The sequence below is a fragment of the Martes martes genome, assembly GCF_963455335.1.
Source record: "Martes martes genome assembly, chromosome: 1".
NCBI classification, from domain to species: Eukaryota; Metazoa; Chordata; class Mammalia; order Carnivora; family Mustelidae; genus Martes; species Martes martes.
In genome coordinates this window covers 24,394,943-24,407,423 of record NC_137888.1, presented here as the reverse complement: position 1 = coordinate 24,407,423, position 12,481 = coordinate 24,394,943, and positions in this window count along the sequence as shown.

Here is a 12,481-nt window from a genome sequence, read left to right as displayed (position 1 = left end):
TTGATTGATTAATTATCATCTTAAATTATTCATTCACTCATTCATTTACTTATTAAAAGCTATCCTAATGGGCATAAGGGATTTCTTTCCATTTATTTGTGTTTGCTGATTACTCTTAACTCTGTTTTATAGTTTTTAATGTACACATTTTTTTACCTCCCTGGCTAAGTTTGTTCCTAAATAGTTTATTTGTTTGGATGTTATGGTGAATGTGATTATTTTCTTAATTTAATAGTTCTTTGTTTGCATGTAGAAACTCAACTGATTTTTGTGTATTGATTTGTATCCTGCAACTTTAACTGAATATATTAATCATAACAGTTTTTTGGGTAGTCTTTAGGGTTTTCTACATATATTATCACATCATCCACCAAGATAGTTCTACTTCCTTTTCAATATGGATCTCTTTTATTTCTTTTTCTTGCTTAATTGCTTTGGATAAGATACCCAGTATTATTTAATAAAAAAGTGGAATGTGGGTATCTTTGTCTTATTCCAGATATTAAAGGAAAATCTTTCAATTCTTCATTATTGAGTGTGATCTTAACTGTGGGCTTGTCATATACAGCCTTTATTATGTTGAGATAAGTTCTTTTACACCTAATTTGTTGGCAATTTTTATTGTGAATGAGTGCTATTTTTTTTTTTTTTTTGCTATCTATTGAGATGATCATGTGATTTTATCCTTTATTTGCTAATGTGATGTATCATCTGAATTGCTTTACGGATGTTGAACTATCCCAGTTGATTATGGTGTATAATCTTTTTAATATGCTGTGGAATTTGGTTTGTTAATATTTTGTTGAAGATTGTTACACCAATGTTCATGTGGATATTGACCTATAGTTTTCTTTTATTATGACATTATTGTATGTTGTTGGTATCAAGGTGATACTGGCCTCATGAATGTGGAAGTGTTCCCTCCTCATCTGCCTTTAGGAATGGTTTAATAAGGATTGATATTAATTCTTCTTTCAATGTTTGATAAAATTCATCTATGAAGTCATCATGGTCCTGGACTTTCCTTTGTTAGAAGGTTTTAGATTACATATTTAATCACACTATCTGTTATTTTTCTGTCAGGTTTTCTATTTCTTCTTAGTCTTGGTAATTTGTATTTTCTCAGTAATTTATCCATTTCTTTTAGGTTGTCCAACTTGTTGGCATATAATTTTTCATATTAGTCTCTTATGTCCTTTTTATTTCTCTGCCATCAGTTGTAATGTCCCCTTTCATTTCATTTTTTAAAAAAAATATTTTATTTATTTGGCAGAGAGATAGAGAGCACAAGTGGGTGCAGTGGCAGGTAGAGAGGGAGAAGCAGGCTCTCTGCTGAGCAGGGAGCTGGATGTGAGGCTTGATCCCAAGACCCTGGGATCATGACCTGAGCTGAAGGCAGGTGCTTAACTGACTGAGCAAGCCAGGTGCCCTCCTTTTTCATTTCTGATTTCACTTAACTGAGTTTTTGCTCTGGTTTTTTGGGTAGTCTAACTAAAATTTTCCAATTTTGTTTATCTTTTCAGGAAACCAATTCTTAGTTCATTGATTTTTTTTAAGTTGTGTTATGACTGTTTAATCAGCTTTTTTTTTTCCATTTTTTTTTCTTCTCAGTGTGCTCCATGCAATACATGCCCTCCATAATACCCACCACCAGGCTCACCCAACCCCTACCCACTCCCCTCTAAAACCCTCAGTTTGTTTCTCAGAGTCCACAGTCTCTCATGGTTTGTCTCCCCCTCCAATTTCCCTCAACTCACTTCTCCTCTCCGTTTCCCAATGTCTTCTGTGTTATTCCTTATGCTCCACAACTAAGTGAAACTATGTGATAATTGACTCTCTCTGCTTGACTTATTTCACTCAGCATAATCTCTTCCAGTCCCGCCCAAGTTGATACAAAAGTTGGGTATTCATTTTTTCTGATGGAGGCATAGTACTCTATTGATTTTTTTTTTTTCTGTTTTTCTATTCTCTATTTCATTTGTTTCTGCTCTGATCTTTAGTAGTTTCTTCCTTCTGTTAACTTTGGGCTAAGCTTTTTCTAAAATAGTTCTTTGAGTTATAAAGTGAGGTTATTTGAGATATTTTTTCCTTTTTTTTAACATAGGTGTTTATTGCTCTAAACCTTAGTCATGATTTTGCTGTATACTATTAGCTTTGGTATATGTTGTATATTGTTTTTGTTTGTCTTATAATATTTTCTAATATCTCCATTGATTTCTTCTTTGGCCCAATGGTTGTTCATGAGTGTGTTATTTGACTTCCATATATTTGTGAGGTCTCCTGTTTTTCCTTTGTTATAGATTTTTAGTTTTATTCCATTTTGTTTGAAAAAGACATTTGGAATGATTTTAGTCTTCCTAAATTTAGTATGTATTATTTTGTGACCTAGAATGTGATTCATCCTGTAGACTGTTCTGTGTGCATTTGAAAATGTGTATTCTGCTGCTATTAGGTGGAATGTTTTGTATGTCTGTTAGGTCCTTTTGGTCCATAGCATCACTCAAGTCTGCTTTTTCTTTATTAATTTTCTATCTGGATCATCTATACATTTTTGAAATTTTGGTATTGAAATCTATTATTGTATTCTTTTTCTCTTTTCAGATTTGTCAATGTTTGCTTTATCTATTTAGATTTTTTGGTGTTGAGAACATATACATTCATAATTGTTATATTTTTCTGCTGAATCAAGTATTTTATTGTTTGTAAAGACCTTATTTGTCTGTTGTGACTGTTTTTGACTTAACATCTATTTTGTCAGATATAAATATAAATACTCTGCTCTCTTTTGGTTACCATTTGCATGGAAACTTTTTACATTAGGCCAGGGGCCACAGATGGACCTGATGCAGTTGTTCCCAGGATAGCAAGCCTGGTGACTTGGTCAATAGGTGGGCCTTGTCTCTCTTTTCTTCAGAGGAAAATTCATGATACATGGGAATCTTTTTCAGCCCTGCTGTGCCTGGTTGGAAGATGGATGATGCAGGTAAAGTGGACTTATATTTCTGCTTTTTGTGATGCATTTTTTCTTGTTTCTGTGTTCCACTAGGTTACTGCAATCTCTCTCCTGAATTTAGAACTGACATAAAGGCATTCTTGTTCTTTATTAAAATGAAGTCGGTGTTTCTGCTGGGGGAAGAATATAGGGACATACTATTCTGTCATATTCTGATGTAGCAGTTTCCTCTTGACATCTTTTTTTTTTTTTTTGAAGATTTTATTTATTTATTTATCAGAGAGAGAGCGCACAAGCGGGGGGGGGGGGGTTGGCTGGCAGGCAGAGGGATAAACAGGTTCCCTGCTGAGCAAGAAGTCAAATGTGGGGCTTGATACCAAGACCTAGGATCATGGCCTGAGCCAAAGGCAGAAGCTTAATAGACTGAGCCACAGAGGTATCCTTCCTCTTGACATTTTAAAATGCATGTTTAGGGGAGCCTGGGTGGCTCAGTGGGTTAAAGCCTCTGCCTTCGGCTCAGGTCATGATCCCGGGGTCCTGGGATTGAGCCCCACATCAGGCTCTCTGCTCAGTGGGGAGCCTGCTTCCTCCTCTCTCACTCTCTCTCTCTGCCTGCCTCTCTGCCTACTTGTCTGTCAAATAAATAAATAAAATCTTTTAAAAAAACAAACAAACAAACATAAATGCATGTTTAGTTCCTTTTCTTTTCCAACTTGTTGAATTCGATTTTTATCAATATTTATGTTACTGAAGTACAGGTCATAATCTGTTACACCCTGATCCTCAGACCCAAATTTACAATTATGTGTTAATCATCTTCATAACCTTCCCTCTACACATCCTCAGCTGTGCCCAGCTCTTTTCCTACATAACTTGTTGTTGTTGTTGTTGTTTAATACAATTCATTCTGTTGGCTAATATCTCTATCATTTTTTCAATTAGAAAAATTGTCAATTTTACAATTAGAGAAATTGTGAACCCTTCTCTGATACACTTCAGAAATCTAACACCAAACTCTTTATTTTATGTTGAAAGAGACTTTCATAACTGACCACTTATTTTCACTTCCTTCCACTACCTTTGTTTATGTTACATTTTTGTCAAATAACATATTATTATTTTATTCCCATTCAATTTTTCACAAACTTAAGAATCCCAAATGCAACAAGTTTCTATTATTACCACCTTAAACTAAATACTTTTTATCTTTCTTGATTTACTTTAATACTTTACCAGTTATTTCTACTTCCAGTCTACTGCCCTCTCTTGTCCCTCTAGAGTAAAAATGAAGCAATATTTTGAAAATAAATAAAACCATGCTAGTTCCTTGCTTACAACTCTCAAAGGCTTCCTATCCCAGGCAGAATGAACTGAATTGTTCTTTCATAGCTGCAAGGTCCTATGTGACCTCTGGCTCCCTCACCTACCTCATTGCCTTCTGCACATCTCTGAAGGTAGATTTCTGTGCCCACTCTGAGCTCACTGGTCTTCTTGAAACTCACAATCCCACTGGTCTTCTTGAAACTCACAATCCCACTCTTTTCTCAGAGTAATGGCTCTGCTGTGCCAGAGCCAAAAAGAATCTCATTCCAGAGTCATGACTGGTCCCATATTTCATTTATGCATCTGCTCAAATGTCTTTCCTTCAGAGAACAGTGCTCTATTGAATGTAACTATCATGCATCCCCATGAAAGACTCTCTTCTCTTTCAACCTACTTTCACTTGCTTTTCTTTATAGAACTTTTATACCTATTACTCTCTTTTCTAATATCAAATACTATGTTATCTTTAAAAATTGTAATGTATTATATTATGCAATTTATATAATTTGTTTTACACTTTCCATTGAAATATAATTTCCAAGTGTCAGGAATTTGCACTATTGTTTGGATTTTATATGAAAAATATTGAATAAATAATTGAAAAAATACATATATTTCCCTAAGCTCTTCTGAACCCTCTTAAAACAATCTCAAGACATAGTGAGGACAGATAACTTTGCTGTTTAAGAACATTTGACCATTATTTATTTCCAAAAGTTGACAGTTAAATGGTATTTTAAAAATCACCTATTACCAGTCAATCCTTTCAAGCACATTCTTACAATATGACACCAAAATATAAATTTTAGCCACTCAATACCTAGCATTCTTCACATTTTTGCTTACTATTTCTCCTGTTTACAGCAATTTTCTCTTAAATTATGGGTGTTGAATTCTTACACATTACTAAGTGCTATTCAAGTGCTATTTCTTACATGAGACTTCTTTGTTCCCTAATTATAATTGAGTTATACTCTCTAGCATTGCTACTACACTTTTCTTCTATGTTTACTATGTTGTGTATATAGTATCTTTCTTATATTCCAGTAAAAAATGGAAACCCAGCAAGATTCATGGGGAAATGATCTACATTTTATTCATTTGATATATCTCATGATGTCCCTTACATGGCATAAAAAGCAGAGGATAGCATTGAATAAATGATTGTAAACTAAAATAAATTGAACAGAAAGAAATGGAAAACGATAAAATGGAACAGAACTCTCTGACAAACCAAGCCTGCAAAGACATTCCCTTTCCCTGAATTGCTATCATGCTTTTTATCTGATTTTGATGAGCTGACACAACTGCCTTTTTCTCTAGCCAAATCTTAACTCCAAATAAATGGCTTTACTTTTTCATCTGTATGTTTAACATAGCATGTAGCACTAAATAGATATTTCATAGTTTGTAATTTTATTTTTTAAAGATTTATATATTTATTAGAGAGAGAGAGAGAGAGAGTAGAGGGAAAGGGAGGAGCAGAAAGAGAGAATCTTCAAGCAGACTCTGCACTGAGCACATAGTCCAATGAGCTCAATCCCAGGTTCCATCCCATGACCCATGAGATCATGACCTAAGCTGAAACCAAGAGTCTGATGCTTAACTGACTGAGCCACACAGGCACCCTAAGGATTAATAATTTTAAAAGGAACAGAATCTTATATTGTAGAATCTTAGATATGAAAAATAAAGAAAAAAAGTTTTCTTCAAGCTTTGAATTTGACAGAGAAGTGGCTGAGTAAAAACAAAAAAATGTTTCTTCCCCATATCAGGCAGTATTTGGTGACAATAATAATGACAATTAGGCTTAATTTGAAAGTGTTGCTTTAAAAAGGATAAGGATATTCATTATAAATTAAGCATTTCAATTTTCTTTGGATTTCTTTATATGCTAATAAATATTATTTATCAGGTAATATTTTACAATCTTTATTACTCACTAAATTTCCAAATTACAAAAAAAAAAGTAAAATGAAAATCATAGACAAGTTAAAAATTTTTAAATGTCCAAAATAGTAGATACACTCAATTTATCTTAATTATGTGGGTCCCCCAAAATGTAATGTTTCAGGGATTGAGAGAAAATTTGGGGTTCAATTTTTCTAGTGTCCAGATTGTTTAATATGCAATGTAATATCCACAAGGGCATGAGCAATTGCATGCAAGAAGTCATTTTGAAAAATGAATTTATAAGAACCAATGGAAAAATAAAACAGAAAAACTAGTTAAAGACTTGGTATCAGTAAAGTTGCCCCTCAGAATAAAGTGTTTGAACAGAAACCTAAAATATGTGTGCATGGACAGGGGATAGGATAAGTTATAGGCACAGAAAACTGAAGTCAAGTGGAATTGGTTTGACGTGCAATTGAAATGAAGTCTACAGAAGAAAATAAAAGGTAGTGGAAGCCAGATCACAAAAGGATTTATGTATTGCCAAAAAAAATAAAAAATATATTGAAAGTGTATATATATTTTCTTTTATATTTATTATTTTTAAATTTTTAACAGCATGTTCTATGATTAGATCTTAAAATTTGTGATCATTTATTTGGTGATAATAGATTACTAGAACCATTGGTCTCATTCTGTGGTTGATTTGATGGGAGCAATGTTTTTGGTGAGGCCCCTTGGGCAGCTAAAAGGAAATACCTGCTCTGTAGGTATGACTTGTAATAGATAAATATATAATCTAAATACAGATGTGTTAGATACTTCAGCATAGTTTTCAGTGATGTAGCTGGTGGTATGAACAGGATAAATGAATAGGAGACATAACATTATAGGACCGAGATATAACATTTTAGGGCCAGGAAGGAGGAAGCACTTTTCTAGAATGACAGGGTCAGGGATAACTTTTGAGATGATACGACTGTCATTGAAGAATTTCAGAAGCATGTAGGGAGAGTCCCAAAAGTTAGATTTTCAGGAAGGAGATAATATAAGCATTTAAAAATCAGATAAATAGGTAAAACAAACCAAATGTCCTCTTAAATCCTCCAAACTCAATCATCTTGTTTTATTTGTCAATATATCAAGAGTTTTAACTTTGAAACTACATACTAGACCTATTCCAATGTCTCTATGTTCACAGCACAACTTGGGTAAGTTTATTTTATCCAATTTCAAGTGCTTAATATTAAATATATAAACAGCTGAGCAAAGAAAAAATAAAAGAAAACAAATTTAATAATGATAGTTGAGAATTTTTGATATTGGGTATTAGGTGGCATCTGGAAGAGAAAATAAATTGTTAAAGTTTATAACATGTATTTTATGGCTTATAGGAATATAATATATATTAATATTTAGTTTATCCCTGTTTCTAAAATATTTTTTGTGTCAAAATGTTGCTTTTTAAAATTACCACAATTATTTTACTAAAGTGCAAAATTGCCCACCATGTAAGATACATTCATTTACAAAGCCAACTTCTAAAGGGAAATTGGTAAATAAAGGTTTCTTTGAGCAACATAGTGTATTAAGCAGAAATAATATGTTTGTAGTTAGAGGCTCTCATGTGCTCTTTAATGGAACAAATGCAGACAAATTATCATAATAGTGTTTCACTTCCTTCAGGGCTCAGTAATTTGAGAAAAGATAAATGGTCTTAGTAGTTGTGAAGGGGCTGAGAGAATAATGGGGAAAAAGAAGATTAAAAGGTCAAAAAGCAACTATCTAAGGAGGAAGCATTATTGCAATTAAATACAGCAGAGAGTAAGTAGACACATTATATCTTCAACAAAAATAAAACTTAGTTGAATGTCAAACAAATGAACATTTAGGTTTTCAAGGCATGTATGTATTTGAGTGATGTGCGTTAACAAAAAAAGCAAAATGCCTGTGTCAATTGAAATCATATACTTTGGAAAGAAAAGAGAGTATAGGGAAGAGCAGAATCACAATGTAGAGAAAAGAGGTATGTCATAACCCAGTGAAGACTAAACTTAGCATAGTCTTGGCAAAACTGTTTACAGATTGCATTGGAATTTTTGACCTGATATAGAAATCCTTCAAGAAATTAATTTCTTGGTTTCCTGTTCTATTTTATGTGCTGTCAGCTTAATGTATGTTCAAAGAAATAACTGACAAGGAAGAATTTGAGGAAAAAATAGCTACTTTTGATGAAGCTGGTAATAATTATAATCTTGAATACCAATAAATTAAGACAGATTGCTAATTGACATTGCAGATACAGGAAAACTAAACCTTTATATACTCACAAAGGGGCTACCCACAAATACCAGTTGGGTTGCCCCCACAAAATTTCAGCCATATCATCATAAACTTCCATGATACTTGGAATAAAGAGGAGATACAGAGTCTCAAGGAGAGGAAATAATGGGTTACATGCAAATTTTGAAATAAGATGAGCATGCATCACACTGAACAGCAGCTGACTGGTAAATGATGTATTGTCTTCCAACATTCTGAGGGACCATAATTTCCAATCTGGATTTCATACATAGCCAAAACATAACACAACTGAGGAAGGGAGGATAAAGACATTTTCAAACATTATATGTCAGATAACTTATCTACAATGAAGCCAAATTCAAGAGAGACGTTGGAAATTGTGTTTTATCAAAAGAGAAACTAAGTATGAAAAGAGGAGATCATATGATATAGGGCATTCCACCCAGGTGAAGAGCAGCAGGAGTGCATAGAATGTCAGGATGGCCCCTATCAAGGAAGAAATGACTCCTGGAGCTTGGGGGTTGAGGGTTCAGGACAGTGTGTTGGAGACAATTGATCTCTGGAAAATTTTATGGAGCAACTCCTGGAGTGTGAAGACTTGTTCAAGAGGACAAAGAAATCAAGAACAAGTTGATGAAAAAATGAATCTATTATTGGGGCTCCTGGTAGTATAGTAAGTTAAGTGTCTGCCTTCAGCTCAGGTCATGATCATGAGGTCTTGGGATTGAGCCTCCGCATCAGGCTTCCTACTCAGCAGGGAGTTTGCTTCTCCCTCTCCTTTTCCCTCTGTATCTTCCCCCTGTTTTTACTCTCTTTCTTTCTCAAACAAATAAGTAAATAATCTTTTTAAAAAAGTGAATCTAAAAAAATAAATACATAAAAAAATTTAAAAAAAAGTGAGTCTATTATTAACACCAGGAACAAAACTTGTATGAAGAAATAAAACAATGACTCCACCAAAACAGTGACCAATTTATCATAGTTATACAAATGGTTTCTTGTATTGAAGAAGCAAATCTCATGAAATATAACCATTTCATTCCATTTTAATTATTTATTCTATTTTTATTTATATATACCAATTTCTATAATCATGCATGTTGGGAGAGGTACTTTCCTTGCCTTCAGAGCTAAAAGTTGGGCAATCCCATGATGACACTTCTGGTAATCGTGAAAAAAAAAAAAAAAGAAAAGAAAAAAAAAAGAGTTCCCAAACTTCTAAAATTTTCTTTTCGTCTAAATTCACTTGATTTCTAATCTCTCACTTGTAGATTTTAGACTAACAAGTTCTGGCACAACAACAATTTTGTATTTCTGGATTACCTTCTATCAGCTAAATGCAGAGTTTTGATTGATATTATGCATTTATCAATAAATATTTCCAATTTCCTGCTATTTATATCCTGCTAAAATATAAACACTGATTATTAATTAAGTAAGAATTATCATTGGGCCATTACTATTATAAAGAGACGCTCTCCTCTACACTTGTCTTTCTTTTTCGTACAAAATATTTGACAACCATGATGTGTCTACATCAAATTTACTCTTGCCACCCTCTATGGATATCATATTTTAACCCCCAAATTATCTCATTTTTCTACCTTGCAGAATTGTTTCTCTTCCTTTTACTACCTCATTTCTTTTTGGTTATATACACATGATAATACTCTCCAAATTAAAGCAAAACAAAAGGTAATATTCCTCAAACTCATATACTCTTCCAGATGCTTCACTTCTCAACTTCTCTTCAGTGCAAAACTTTGTAAGAATCTATGGTCTCCTTCCCTCTTCTTATTTTCTCACTCTAAACACACTAGAATGAGGCCTGTGTCCTCACCACTCACCAAAGTGCTATCTTTCGTAGTGTCTGGCTAATTCTTGTCATCTCACTTGATCAGTAGCATTTGATATAGTTGATGCCTCTCTTTTCCTTCTCTTGGTTCTGCAATATTACTATTACTTTGTTCTTCTAATACACTGGTCATCCTTTTCATTTTCTTCATTAGATTATCATCATTTAACATAACTATTTTTTTTTAAAAGTGTCCTATAGATTAGTTTTGAGTCCGTGCTCTTGTTACCTTATTCCCTAGGGGTTCACATGGAGACATTTAACTTTAGGAATTTATCCATTTCTTCCAGGTTGTCCAATTTGTTGACATATGGTTTTTTCATATTCTTTTAAAATTGTTTATATTTCTGCAGTGTTTGTAGTTCTCCTTTCTCATTTGTGATTTTATTTGGGTCCTTTCTCTTTTCTTTTTGTTAAATCTGGCTAGGGGTTTATCAATGATAAATGATAAATACTTCTCCATCCTCTCACTTTCAATCAACCAGTGTCTTTAGGTCTAAAATGAGTCTCTTGTAGGCAACTTTTACATGTGTCTTGCTTTTTTGAACACCCATGTCTTTTGATTGGAACACTTAGTCCGTTTACATTCAGAGTAATTACTGATAGGTATGTATTTAGTGTCATTCTATTGCTTGTTTTTTTTTTTTTTTTTTTTTTTTTTTGGTGTTTTTGCTGTTGTTGTTGTTATTGTTGCTTTGTTTTTGTTTTTTCCTATTTTTTTTCTGGAGATTTTCTCTCTTCCTTTATTGTCTTTTTCACTTTTGTTCTTTCCTTTCCACTCAGGGTCCCCTTTAATATTTCTCACAGGGCTGGTTTAGTGGTCACAAACTCCTTTAGTTTTTGTTTGGGAAACTCTGTATCTATCCTTCTATTCTGAATGAGCAGGCTTGATGGATAGAATACTTTTGACTGCATAGTTTTCTCACTCAGCACATCGAATATATATGTTACTCCATTTTGGCTTGACAAGTTTCTGTTAAGAGATTTGCAGCTAGCCTTATAGGTCTTCCCTTATAAGTTAGGGACTTTTGTCTTGCTGCCTGTGGGGTTTTCTCTTTATCACTTTATTTTGTAGTTTAATTACAATATGTCTCATGTCCTGTTTTTGTTGATTTTGATGGGAGTTCTCTGTGTCTCTGGATCTAGATGTCTGTTTCCTTCTCCAGATTAGGGAAGTTTCCAGCTATGATTTCCTAAAATACATTTGCTGCCCCATTTTCTCTCTCCTCCTCTTCCCCTCCTCCTCCTCCTCCCCCTCCTATCCCTCTTCCTCCCCCTCCTATCCCTCTTCCTCCTCTTCCTCCTTCTTCTTCTTCTTTCTCCTCCTCCTTCTTCTTCTGACTCCTATAAAATGAATGCTAGTATGTTTGATGGAGTCACTGAGTTCCCTAAGTCTATTCTTGTATTCCATAATTCTTCTTTCTCTCTTGTTCAGCTTCATTGTTTTCTGTTATTTTGTCTTCTATATCATTTATTTGTTCCTCTGCTTCTTCTATCCAATGTTCATTGCATCAAGCCTGTTTTGAATCTCCATTATGACTTTTTTTTTTTCATTTCTGACTGTTTTGTAACTCTTTATCTCTGTGATAAGGCCTCTCTGACGTTTTTCCATTCTTTTGCCAAGTTCAGTGAGTATCCTTATGATTGTTGCTTTAAATTCTCCATCAGATATATTACTTATATCTGCTTTGCTTAGATTCTTGCGTGTGAGCTTATCTTATTGTTTCTGGGATACAATCCTCCATCTTGGCATTTTGTCTAACTATCTGCATTCCTCTCTGTTAGAAAAACTCATTATGTTTCCTGCCCCTGAGAATGATAGCTTTATGAAGAAGACCTCATATAGTGTCCGGGACCTGGCACTTCAGTAAGGGTTTCTGGTATGTCCTGTGTGCACTTGGCTGCTGTGTTTTGATTGTTCTATCATTCAGGCCAGTCGTTTGCAGAGGTTCTCCATGCTTGCAGTGGGTACTGTTTCGTTCTTGGCCAGAATGTGGTGAGTTTTAACTAAGTGTGTTCTTGTCTGTTTGTTAAATGAAACCTGATACTACTTCCACTACACACACACACACAAAGTTGTGGTTGATGTATTTTTATTTTTAAGATGGGAGAAATAACAGCTTATTTGTGTGCTTATGGGAATAATCCAGGAG